Here is a 13,356-nt window from a genome sequence, read left to right on the forward strand (position 1 = left end):
GTAGAAAGTACAGTTATGAAATTGATGGGAACCACCCACCACTCGACTGACCCAGTCATAAAAGTCTTTTTGGCTCTTCTAGTGAGGTATGTAGCATCTGGAATCTGAAAGCATCAAAAGAGAAGGAGCCCTGCATTTCAGAGCATAAACTAGTCTACAGGGCTGGTAATTTTACACAAGCCACATTCTCAAGTGCCCCGAGACCAGCAGAACTATGGTACCTGGTTAGAATTAGCAATCATTTCGATCATATCCATAGGAGATAAGCCATCAATAGAACAGGAGAAAAATGTAAGCTAGAACTAAAATATTTACAACAGCCAGACTTTCTGGACCATTTGAGACCGCAGGACTCTCTGATACATGCTCTTACATCTTGAGCCAAACTAGCTTCTAAGGTCACATTGTAGTGAAGTAAAAGATAGGTACACAAAATAAAGGATCTTAATTATGATTATGAAGACCCATTAAAAATCAATATGAGGAAGGGCTTAAGTGGAGAGCAAATGCTTTGAAAATGATTAGGGCAAAGAATGTACAGATGTGCTTTATACAACTGATGTATGTATATGTATGTATTGTGATGAGTTGTCTGAACCCCTAATAAAATGTTTAAAAAATCAATATAAGACCAAAAGGTAAAAAATTACTCTAAAGCAAAGATGAAAAGGCTTTGGGGGCATGAGGCATGGAAACTAAAGATTTGGAAATGGAAAAACCAGAATGCAATTAATGAGAAATGTTGCCCCATGGTTAAAAAAATGTAACTAATTTCACAAGCAATTTGGGTCAATACTGTTAAAGGGAACCACATTGGTTGTGCAAACTCTCACCAAAAGAGAACAAAAGATCATTAATTCAGTAAAACATAACAAATAACTGAGAAACTTACCATACAGTCTATACGTCAAACACAATTAGTGTGAAAGATTAGGTAATTGTTAAAAATAGTTATTTTTTTTACTCCTGTATTTTCTGTATTTCCCCACTCAGACACGTTAGTCAATGGATGTTAGCAAGCTACAAGCAAGCAAAGGATTGAGATACACTATAGTGGTGTACATGTTCTTATCTAACTCCCCATGGCTCTGGACAGCTGCCCTTGCATAGTTATTGCACTTCCTGACTCAGCCCCAACTTCCTATGCAACAGAGTTGCTTCCGTAAATCTGCGGTTGGAGGCAGAGTCTCCCTATATGCCAGCAGGGCAGTCACCCTCCTGAACTGAACTTTGAGCATGAAAAAAAAAAATTGTTATTCTTTCTAACCGCTGAGTTTTAGAGTAGTTTGCTACATGCAAATATTTGAATAATGGATAAAATTATTTATTATGACAGAGAAATTAAATATTTTATCTTCCTGATATATTTTTCTACTTGGTATTTGGAGATAATGATTCAATCAGACATTGTAAATTACTTTGCTTTTCTGAAGGCAACCTTATTCCATAGGCATATAACTAGATATATATTTAAAGACTTTCACTTTATGAATATATATCACAATGCAAAAAAAGGAAGAACCAATGTCTCATGGCTTGACAGATTACAGTAATGTAGCAAGTACTAAAAAACATTTTCAAATAAAATTCTAAAACACCAGGAATAAAAAAGTAAGTAGAAGGTAATTAAATTAACCTCATCCTCTCATTAACAACAGTGAAACATAGAAATAATATATCAAAATCTTTCAAGATATCGCAAAATGATAATTTTGAATTTATAATATTTTAAAGAGGCAGGCTACTAACTTATCACAAACATTAAATTCAACCATTGCACTAGGTCAAGATTAAGAACATTAGCAATCCAGCTACCATTAAAAAAAACAAGCAAATAAATGAACAAAAGCCTTCGATAATCTATTTCAAGAATACAAAAAGTTCTAAAAGAAGGAAGATAAAAATGGAAACAGAAGGAACAGTAAATGAAGATTCTTTAGAAGAAGACTCATAGAAAATATAATTTTTTAAATCCATGAGGCTTTATACTTCCATGAAAATAGAGTCTGGGGCTTAGACAGTATGGCCGGGGAATTAGCTAGCGCTTGCTCAGTTCTCTGTAATGGGGAAAGAGCAGACTGCAAGAGACTGAACTGTATCTAGCTCTGTTTCCAACAGACTCACATTCAGCTTTCATACACACACACACACACACACACACACACACACACGCCGGGAAAATTTTATTAATCCTTTTTTTAAAAAAAAGTTAATATAAAATTATAGGGGGAAAAAAAGGAACTTGAACTTTAAACACAGCTGGAACAGTCCGCAGTGGCGGGAGAAGAGATTGAATTTAGTTGATTTTCTGTGGTTGCTGGTTGTTCGCTAATTCACCGTGATGGAAGCTACACATGTTTCCGAAGGCACCGAGCAGCTGCTGGAGGTTTGGTTCTCCCGGCAGCCGCCGACGCAAACCCAGGATCTGGGGATCCTCGCACCATCCCGAGATCCGAGTGGGACAGACTTTTGAAGGAGGACGTGCAATGTTCAATCATAAGCGTGACAGAAACTGGCAAGCAGGAAACTTATGTACTCAGTGAGAGTCGCATGTTTGTCTCCCAGAGGCGTTTCACTTTGAATACATGTGACACCACCCTCTTCCTGAAAGCACTGGTCCCCTGTTGAAGCTTGCTAGGGACGACAGGGCGCTTGACTCCATTCAAAGCTTCTTTTATTCTCATAAGAATGTCATGAAGCCTTCTCACCAAGGGTACCCACACCTGAATTTTCAGGGAGAAATAGTTTCTTCAATGCAATTTTCCCAAATGGAGCAGCATATTGTATGGGACTTATGAATTCTGACTGTTGGTTCTGATATACTCCGAGTACTCAGCCAGCCAGATCAAACCCTGGACATTCTGATGAGTGAGCTTGACCCAGCAGTGATGGACCGGTTCTCCATGAAAGTTGGTATTACTGCAGAAGGATGTCACTCGTGAGAGTGGAATTCGTGACCTGATACCAGGTTCTGTCATTGATGCTACACTGTTCTATCCTTGTGGGTATCCAATGAATGGAATGAAGTCGGATAGAACTTATTGGACTATTCGCATCACTCCAGAACCAGAATTTTCTTACTCTAGCTTTGAAACAAACTTACGTCAGACCTCCTATGACGACCTGAGCAGGAAAGTTGTGGAAGTCTTCAAGCCAGAAAAATTTGTGACCACCCCGTTTGTAAACCAGAGTTCTAAATGTCGCACCGTGCTATCTTCGCCCCAGAAGATTGAAGGTTTTAAGCGTGATGACAACTTTGTTTTTACCAGTTTTGCTAAGAAGGAGCCACAGCAGTAGAGATGATTAAGAAATATGAAGAAAAAACGCAAAAAGAAAACGCACATGGAAGACGTTGGTGGCTGCTTTCCAGACACCGATCCCAGGGCCGTGCTTTCCATTGCCACCACCTTGTGGTTGCAGGAAGCCCTTAATGTAATCATATTGTCATCGCTGTGCATTGTATGCATTATTATATCAAGGAGTTCGATATCTGGCATGAATGCTCTCTCCTGTGTTTAGGTTTTCTCTGCCACTCTTGCTGTGAAATTGAACTGCATGTAGAAAAAGCCCTTTACAGTAGGAAATTTTACAACACTTGTGAAACCAATTCAATTTGGTTTATGCACAGTGTAATATTTCTCCAGAGATCACCCCAAATTCCCCACAGACAACGCTTTCGTCCTCATTAGGTGTTGGCCTCAGCCAAGCCGTCTGGGACTGTTCGATTCAATCGCTGCCAGAAGTGTGCATCCAGTTACCTCCAGTTTCCAGAACACACTCTCGCTGAATGAATGTTACTGAAATCAATTTCTACTTCATACAGATTTTTTTTGCAGCAGCAGTTAAAGTTTTTCTTCCATGAAAAAAAAATAGAGTCTGGTAAACTCACAGGAACAGTTCTATGTTGTTCTTAATCCAGAATATACTTGAGATTTAGAGGGTTTTTTTTTATTAGATTGGATAATTGAGGAATTTTCTCAGAGCAGTAAATACTCAAAGCACAGTTTAAGTCTGTTTCTTCTTTGGATTAGTACCAATATTTGCTAAAATATTAATTATGTACTTTGATGGCTCCTCTAGCCATAGCCTTTGTTATGCTTACTAAACAACCTTCATTTTATTGATGGATCTGGTTCAGAAGTTTAGGAAAGTATTGATTGGATTATATGAGGCAGCTGTAAAGCTTTGTGTGATAGGTAGGTTTATTGTGCTAACTGGCCAATAGGAACATATGGGTCTAATAAAGTTGCAGTCTGATTGGAGGTCAAGGAGATAAATGGCTCAGCAAGGCCCACCCCTCTTTTTCTTGCTCTCTGGTGATCGCTGCTTTAACTAGGTCTCTGCCTCGACTACACTCACTATGGGATAGCCAACACATGGATCCTGTCACCAGAGCTTGAGGCTCTTTTGAGACCTGCTACATCACACTTCAGATGTGTACATCGCTTGAGCTAGAGGCTGGTGGATCCTGTCGTTTCACATTGTTTGAGTTTGATATCCCACCGGGCCTGCTTTGCTATGCTCCTGAGCCGCTAACTGTTAATGACCCACCCTACTGTTTGCTGCCTGTGGGTGGGCTGCTGGCGTTGCCTTAGGGAAAACTCAGTTGTCTGCTTCCTTGACCTTGGACCCAGCGGCCCAGTATATTAACTTTTCCACAGAAGTGCTTTGAACTGAGCTTTCTGTACTGCTGGTGGACTAATTAGCTATTATATTTCTTTGTGATATATATATGTATATATATGTATGTATATATATATATATAAATCATAAGTATCTTGGGTTTTGTTTCTCTAGAGAACCGTGCCTAACACAGTTTGGTTACAGGACCAATTATGGTTAACATTCTGTTGGGTATAAAATGGCCCAACAGAGAAGGAGGAAGAGCACGCCAGTACAAGCATGGGAGAAGAGTCAGGAATGGAGCATGTCCTTTGGACCTTAAGATCTCTGTCCATTTAATCTTCTTAATTTAAAAGACAGCTTTGATACCAGACGACGTACAGTAGAGCAGCAGTAGTAGAACTACAAGTGATAGTATGGGGCAGAGTGGTGAATCCCCAGGCCACAGAGTAAGTAGGACTGAATACATTTAGGGAAGCAGCTAGCTGGTGGATTGAGTTGTTCTCAGCACTTAATTGGGAGAACTAGCTTTGCTGCCCACAGAGCTGGATCTGAGTAGTGGCTTTGAAGCTTATATCAGAGTGGCATGCAGTTTTGGAATTTATTGGCATCCCTAAATGAGCTTTTCAATATTGTGAGGATCAGAGGCCAGCCAAGTGAGGGCCATAGAGAAACCTGTGGGTATAGTAGAGATGAAACTGTCCTGGCAATACAACCGTATCCATAGCATTTCAAACATGAATTCTAACCTGTTATCTTCCCTTATAAACCCTGCATCTGTGAATTCTACATGACTAGTAAAGTGTATTATGAAACCCAGCCTAGAATTGGGTATCATGGGAGTGATGATTGCTGTCAGCATAAGGGAAAAGGGGACAGAGCTTGGAGGCATGTCTGATTTCTGCCTCATGGCAATCAATCTTCAGAACTAGGGAGATCTGATGTGTTTCCCCATGCCATTTATTGCCTTGTGCATTTAAAAAAATAAAGAAATAACCCCAAAGACACTGAAACACCTTTAACATAATAACACAGTGATAACAATCAAATTGCTTTCATGCAGGTTTCAAAATGATACCTGAATTATATAAAGTTATATTTTTTAATATAATAGACTATAGTAGAGTTTATTTGTAACTACTTGTACATAGTTGACAGATCAGATCTCAGGAACTACATCCCTATGATAACTACAAAATATAGAAATTGTTTCTGTACAAAATTTGTATGTTTGGCTTTTCCCAGAGTACTATAACTCAAGGGTTATTTTTTAAGGTGAAAGTTTTAGTTATTTATAGTTCTATCAGTTATAGACTTGCCATAAAATAATGACTAAAGTAATGTAAAATGCACTGCTGAAAACAAGCTAAACTAGACTATCAGGGACCATACTAGACTCCTTAGTATAGATAAAAATTCTGTCTATAAAACTTTCAAACTCCCAACAGAAAAACAGTTAATATAGATATATACTATAAATATATGCATAATCTAAACCACTCAGCCCTGTTTAAGGAATAGTATTAGAACTGATTGCATAATTTTCAGATGTTAAGAATTATTTGAGTTGATGGCAAGTGTAAAAAGTTAGGTTGAACGTTTACACTAAAATCCCCCAGTGTTTTTGAAAGATTAGCTGTAGGGAAGAAATTGTGACATAAAAATAAAGCCCACATGGAAGAAGCACACCAGCCGGTGCGATCCCGAGGTGCCAAAGAGACCAGATATAAGGCATCATGCAAAAAAAAAAAAAGAAAGAATATATATATATATATACCATAGTGAATGAAGGGGGAAGTGCAGAGTGGAGACCCAAGGTCCAAGTGTCGGCCACTGGAGATCCCCCAATAGAGGGGTTTAGGAGAGGAGATGGGTCAGTCAGGGTGTGAGGTAGTACCAATGACGAACACAGCTTTCCCCCAGATCCTGGATGCTTCCTCCCCCCAACTACCATGATTTGAATTCTACCTTGCAGGACTGGATAGGGCAGAGGTTGTACACTGGTGCATATGGGAGCTGGAGGCACAGGGAACCCAGGGTGGATGATACCTTCAGGACAAGGGGTGTGAGGGGCGATGCTGGGAGAGTGGAGGGTGAGTGAGTTGGAAAGGGGGAGCTGATTACAAGGATCCACATGTGATCTCCTCCCAGGGAGATGGACCGCAAAGAAGGGGGGGAAGGGAGACTCCGGATAGGGCAAGATATGACAAAATGACAATCTGTGGATTATCAAGGGCTCATGAGGGAGGGGTAGCGGGGAGGGAGGGGGAAAAATAACAGGACCTGATGCGGAGGGCTTAAGTGGAAAGCAAATGCTTTGAGAGTGATTAGGGCAAAGAATGTACGGATGTGCTTTATACAATTGATGTATGTATATGTGTGGGTTGTGATAAGAGTTGTATGAGCCCCTAATAAAATGTAAAAAAAGAAAGAAAATGATTAGAGTAAAGAATGTACAGATGTACTTTATACAATTGATGTATGTATATGTATGGATTGTGATGAGTTGTATGAGCCCCTAATAAAATGTTAAAAAATATATATATTTGTATCTTTTGATAGCTATACCAAGTAGTGGATACTTTTACATGGATGAATAACCGTTTTAAAATATTGTTGCCAGGAGAGATTGTTTTCTTTCACTTTTAACTGGTTAACGTTTGATCATTCAAAAATAACTATTATTAAAATTTAATTTTTATTCATTGTCCTAAACCCTTCTGCGATAATATAATGTGTTTCATTGATATCATTTTCTACTTTGACTTCAGGCTCTTTGCATCTATGGCAATAAACAAGTCCACTAAAAGCCATCCTTGTTGGATTGAGTAGATTCCAACCCTAAGGAACTCTCTACAGTACAGAGTTGACTGCTCCTTATGGTTTCTAGGACTATAAATCTGTATGGAAGCTGATAGATAACCTCCTCTTTTTGAACTGCTAACCTGGAGGATAGACATCTAATGCTTAGTGTACGATGGTTAGTCCACCAAAATTCTTTGGTCTTCTGTAAGGATGCCTTTAATCTCTGCATGTCTGTTGTTACTGATCTCTCACTTGGCTCATTTTATGGGATCTTACATTGATGTGTGAGTTGATGATTATGTTAGGTAAGGACCTTTTAGCGGTTAAGGAGTTTAGGTTTGGGTTGAGTGTTTTCCCAAAGCAGGGATAGGTCCTTGTCTCTTCTAAGCACCTAAAATAGCCCCAGCTGAAACTATTTTTAATATTGTTTCTCTTTAGGTAAAATTTACCAATATAACATTATAAACCCTACATTACTATGAGGACTGATTTGTACTTACAAATTCATTAGAGAAAAATAATTCATCCGGAACGTAAGTCAACTAGACAATTTGGGTGTGCATGATGTGTGTGTTTCCCTTTGCTAGATACGTTTTTTTCTTCCCCTCTCATTTTCACCCAACCAGTGCTAATCCTTTCCAATATTAATCTTATGTGGAGGAGATGAAAAATCAGTGCCCCACTCATCCTCATAATTATTTGAACTAGACCTCAAAACTTTGTCTTTTGTTGTCCATGTTGTTGTTCATTGAAGTTAGCTCTCTTTGTTTCATTTTTTACTAAAATAATTTCAAAATGGGTTAAAGGGAGATCAAATGCTAATATACTGTGTTTTAACTAACTACAGCTTTCATAATCAATTGTACAACACTCTCTCTCTGATTACAAGGCTGTTCATATCCCTCAACTATGGCTAAAAGGATTCTCTGGAGGCATGATCCATGTGTATTTGGGGCTTCTACCATCATTCATGGCTGTCTGCAAACAGGGGTTCACAATTTAAGCTCTGATAGCAGTCACTGGTTCCCTATTGGTTGAGAAATTCCCTAGTTTGCTGCTTATGCATCATACCTCTAAGGATATCATACTAGCTTTAGAGTAAAGGTACCTTAATAATTCCCCAAGCTTTTTATCTATTTGAAATGGGAATGACCCAACTACGAAGGTAAAGGCACTGTAACTTGACCTCTGACATTCTGAAACCCACTGTTAAATCTAGCCAGAGAAAGACAAGCTTCTCCAATGATCTTGGTGGCTCCTTCTCAGAGAACTCTTTAATGCTTTGTTTAAAAGGAGTGATTCTTGAGCCCTGATAAGGAATATAATGTAATGGAAACTTCTCAGTGATTATATATTAGTTCAACTCTGTCACTCACTTCTCCCTAAAATTCAGAGAGCACCTTTGATATCATGCTTAATGTATACCAGCATTTCAATTTCTTTTATTATAGTACATGTTGCTGTTCATGTGTTGAGGAGGTATCACAGAAATATATTTAGATAACTGCTGCTCTGCATGCCAAAACATTACATTTTTAGTAGAGATATGTCTTTTTCCATATGACCTCTATATCTAACCTAATATTTTTTCTATACTCTTCTAACTTCTTAAAGATAGTAAATTCCTGCACATGAATCACAACTCCTTTAATACATATTCAATAAATCATTCTATTTATTTTATACTTTTTGTTTGTTTGTTATAAACATTTTATTAGGGGCTCATACAACTCTTATCACAGTCCATACATATACATACATCAATTGTATAAAGCACATCTGTGCATTCTTTGCCCTAATTTATTTTATACTTATATTGAGAAAATTAGAGCTAATATTTTCTGAAACGTAGACTATATTCCTATATTTGGTCTATACGAAGTTTTGGCCCTATCAGAAAATGATAACGAGTGCTAATTCATTAATTTAACTACACAGCAATATACAATCCACCTTTGTACAACAAACTGATAGAAAGGTAGTAGGAGTTATTTTTAAACCTGTTGATGTATAACAGTTAGAAAAATATATACATTTTCAAAGTAAAGACAAAACCTTTAACATAGTGCCACATTATTTTGATTTGCTCTCATCTGAGGTTATCTTAATATTATCTGAGTATGTTTACATAGAGTTTATGAATTTATGTTTTTCTCTATATTACTTGAATATCCTTATTGAGTATATTTAAATATAATAATGTATTTTCCCCAGCTTGATTTATGCTACATTATTTTGATTTTATACCTTCATCCCACCTTTCAAAATGAATTTATTTCAATGTCACTAACATAATGTTAAATTAAAAGGTGATTTGTTTCCTGCATTTTATATCAGGCCTGTCATAAAAGACATTAATATTTTAAAAGGTAAAATGTCTTGCATTTACATTTAAATACAAAATTCAGGTGATTATTATTTATTAACTTCTTATGAAGTAATTGACACAGCAACTAAAATATTTTCATGCCTTATTTATTATACCCAGATGGCTATATGCGTTTGAAGGCTGGAAGTTTTGAAAACCCTATGAAGTGGTTCTATTCTGCACATATATGGTGGCTATGAATTACAATAAACTCAATAGTAGCTATCAAGATAAAAACTAAGCTACATCCATAACAATTTCATATTCACTATCCCTTATACTCCCGTTGATATTAGTGCCATTGAGTCAGTTCTAACTCATAGCAATCCTATGTACAGCAGAACGAAACACTGCCTGGTCCTGTGCTATGTTCATAATTGACCTTATGGTTGAGCCCATCAATGCAGCCATTCTATCCGTTCACCTTGTCAAGGGCCTTCCTCTTTGATGCTGCCCTACTACTTTACCAAGCATGGTATCCTTCTTTTGAAACTGGTCTTTTCTGACAATTTGTAAGAAGTATGACTCTAGGAAAACTGGAAGATGTAAAAAAATTAAGCAGAAAACAAAAAAAATAAACATTCTAGGCATTCGTGAGCTGAAATACACTTTATTATGCCAAGAATGAAACAATCCAGATGAGCGGCATTGCATTCATATATTGGTCCCAAATCCCTCTCTTAACAGTGTTCTAAAAAATTACTACCAGGGGCTAATCAATAATAATATCAACAGAAAATCTTTATGCTCCAGGGAGGTGATCAATAAGACTCTCTACCATAAGTTAACAAGAAAGGGAGCCAAAGGCAGATTTTATATATATATATATATATATATGAATGGGTTTGGGGCTCCACTAAATCCTAGCTTCAATATAAGAACAATTAGATTTTACATCATGGCCCTGCTCGATAATTGCCCTCAGGAAGGGAACACAGAAGATATGGGGGAAGAAATTAGATGTTGCCCTGCTATCAGATTAATAACTTCTGGGGTCTTAAAGTTCTGTTTCAAACAAGCAGCCATCTAAGTGAAATGTCAACTGAGTCCACATGGAAGAAAGACACCAGCATCAGGGACCAAATAATTATAAATCATATAATCAAAGCCAAAGGAGGGAATAGTATCAGAGCCTAAATTGTGAGATTCTAATCTGTAGAAGGTTACGGATGACCATGTAAGTCCAAGATACATTGGTGATATATACACATTAAATGAGCCTCCAGTGATTTCCCTCTCTTCATAATAAAGAGATGGGAAGGAACTGGTTACCAAACAGAGTGCACTGGGGAGATGACCATAGAAGATCAAACTTATAAACCTAACTGAAGTTGTTCAAACCCTTCTGCTGCACATTAGGCCTGATCTGGTTTTCAACATTCCCGGTGAGTCTGATTTTCTAGAATACTGTGATAAGGTCTATGGGGCTTATCATGAAGAAGTCTTAAGAAAATTGAAAACTGAATTGATGAGAAAAAGGTCAGGAAAGTTGTGCGGAGGAACAAAATAAAAATCTCTATTACTATAAAGTATCTGCTTGTTCTCTGATGATTGCAAGGACTGTCCTACAAGACTTTCATAATCCCATCCAATTTATACCCCTGATCTTGCTATTTTAAACTTTTTTGCTAAAAAAAAAACAACAACGCAATATTTAAAGGGAATGATGTTTCAGTCCCTTTAGGACACAAAATCTTCCCTTTAGATATGGTACAAGTTCAAGAGCTTGGGAGCCTTGGTCATTTCAAATTTGTCAACAGCTCTAGATGAAGAAGATAGGGGTATATACTTCTATAAGAGTCACAGCCTTGGAAACCATAGGGAGCAGTTATTCTGTCCTATGGCCTCACTATATGTGAGAATCAACTTGATAGTAGTGTGGGAATTTTTTGTTTTGTTTTGTTTTCGTAGTCAATCCAAAAGTCTAGAATTATTTGATGAATCAGTAGATTAAAAACTCCATCTTCTAAACTTCAGATGTATATAAGACTAGCTGAAGGATATGTCAAGAAACCATAGCTTCACATTTTTTAAAAATGTGTCCTAGGCATGAAACAGCTCTGGCCATGATCTAGGCATCAAGCTAGGATGAACAAAGGGCTGCCAGTCTGCTCTACCCCTGACTGATATAAGAGCACCACCACCAACCAGGTGTCTCTTTGTCCATAGCCAGGGGTTCTTAGCTTCACATTTTAATAGTTTGTTTAATACATTTTCTATGATTTTATACTAATATTTTATCTCATTTTGCCTGTGTGTATATATAACTTTATATGCATGTATAATATACATGTATAATATACATATTGCCTGTATAAATATACATATAAGTAAATCTGTTTTTATCAACTATTATGTATATACATGTGTCAACTGTATTAATTGATAAACATAAATTTGCTTTCCACATATAGGTATCCAGTGAAAACTGAAGTACCTTCCATAATTAGGATAATCGCATTCCGTTTGGGCTTCTTTATTCTTGTGTAATAATCTCTTGTTGTGTACTTCGGACACAACAGCTTAATTATCAGTCTAACTTGAGTATGTTATTGTTTTTTGGCTAATATATTAGGATAGAGAAATTTGAAGAAGTAAAAATTTGAGATTCTGTTCATTTAAAAAAATCATTGGTTGAAGAAGAAATTGAACTAACAAAAACTAGTCATATAATTTGATGGAATAAAAAAGCAATGTGAAATACCTACAAATAGCCTCTTAATTGAATATAAATAAATTTTATATAATCATTTTATGGTGTGAATACTCACAGCTATGGTAACCTGCTCTATCAAACCTTCCACAAAAAGGCTAATTATCATTTTCTACTTATATAAAGATCTAAACCAAGGCTTGCCTTCGGAACAGAAAACTGGAAATATTACAATAGATTTTTCCCATCAGATTTCATTAAAAATATTAATATATTCAAGACATAGAAAGCTATGATCCTGTGAAAGTGGTTGTGTCTGTAGATGGTGGAGAAGTATCAAAAGGAGAGTCAATAGAAACAAGAGTACAAGATATAGCAACGCGGAGGGCTTTCTAGTCTACTGAGCAAGGAAAATCAAGTGCTTTCAGTTCTGGATATTCACTTATAGGGTCCCTTGAAGTACTTAATCTCAGAAGTTTGATTTGCTTTCTGTGTCTTTGATTGAATAGTTTAAGCATAGGTGTTTAGGGTCTAAATGATATAATCCACTCTTGAATCTTTCTTGACAGTAGTGAGATTTGGGGTTTTGTATGAACTCAGATGGGTCAGAATTCCTAGTGATTTGACAGTTAAACGTCTAGTAATTCCCTATTTTGTGATCTGACAGAGTAATCAGTTCATTATTTGGATCTCCTGTGAGGAGTCAATCAGTTATAAGAAGATGAGAGGACTGTAGAGGAAGGGAAGTGACATATTGGAATGAGTAAGATATGTCAATAAAATATTATTAATAAAAGAAAGAGAGAGTTCAATACAACCATTTTATTCAGATCATAGCCCTGATGAGGTTTCCTTAGATTATATGTGGAGAACTGCTTTGCATCTGTGGGGTCTGAATCCTGCATCT

General features: G+C 36.9%; 1 non-coding gene and 1 pseudogene across 1 annotated transcript; one reads left to right on the forward strand and one right to left on the reverse strand.

Annotated features, from left to right (window-relative positions):
• Positions 1 to 2,341: 2,341 nt before the first annotated feature.
• Positions 2,342 to 3,297, forward strand: LOC142443249 (S-adenosylmethionine decarboxylase proenzyme-like; annotated as a pseudogene).
• An 8,533-nt stretch (positions 3,298 to 11,830) lies between these two features.
• LOC142444205 (small nucleolar RNA SNORA48) lies at positions 11,831 to 11,974 on the reverse strand. The gene has a single exon (XR_012783858.1). It is a non-coding gene; the product is annotated as a small nucleolar RNA SNORA48 (small nucleolar RNA).
• Between the last annotated feature and the right edge of the window lie 1,382 nt (positions 11,975 to 13,356).

This window comes from Tenrec ecaudatus, chromosome 3 (assembly GCF_050624435.1).
Source record: "Tenrec ecaudatus isolate mTenEca1 chromosome 3, mTenEca1.hap1, whole genome shotgun sequence".
NCBI classification, from domain to species: domain Eukaryota; kingdom Metazoa; phylum Chordata; class Mammalia; order Afrosoricida; family Tenrecidae; genus Tenrec; species Tenrec ecaudatus.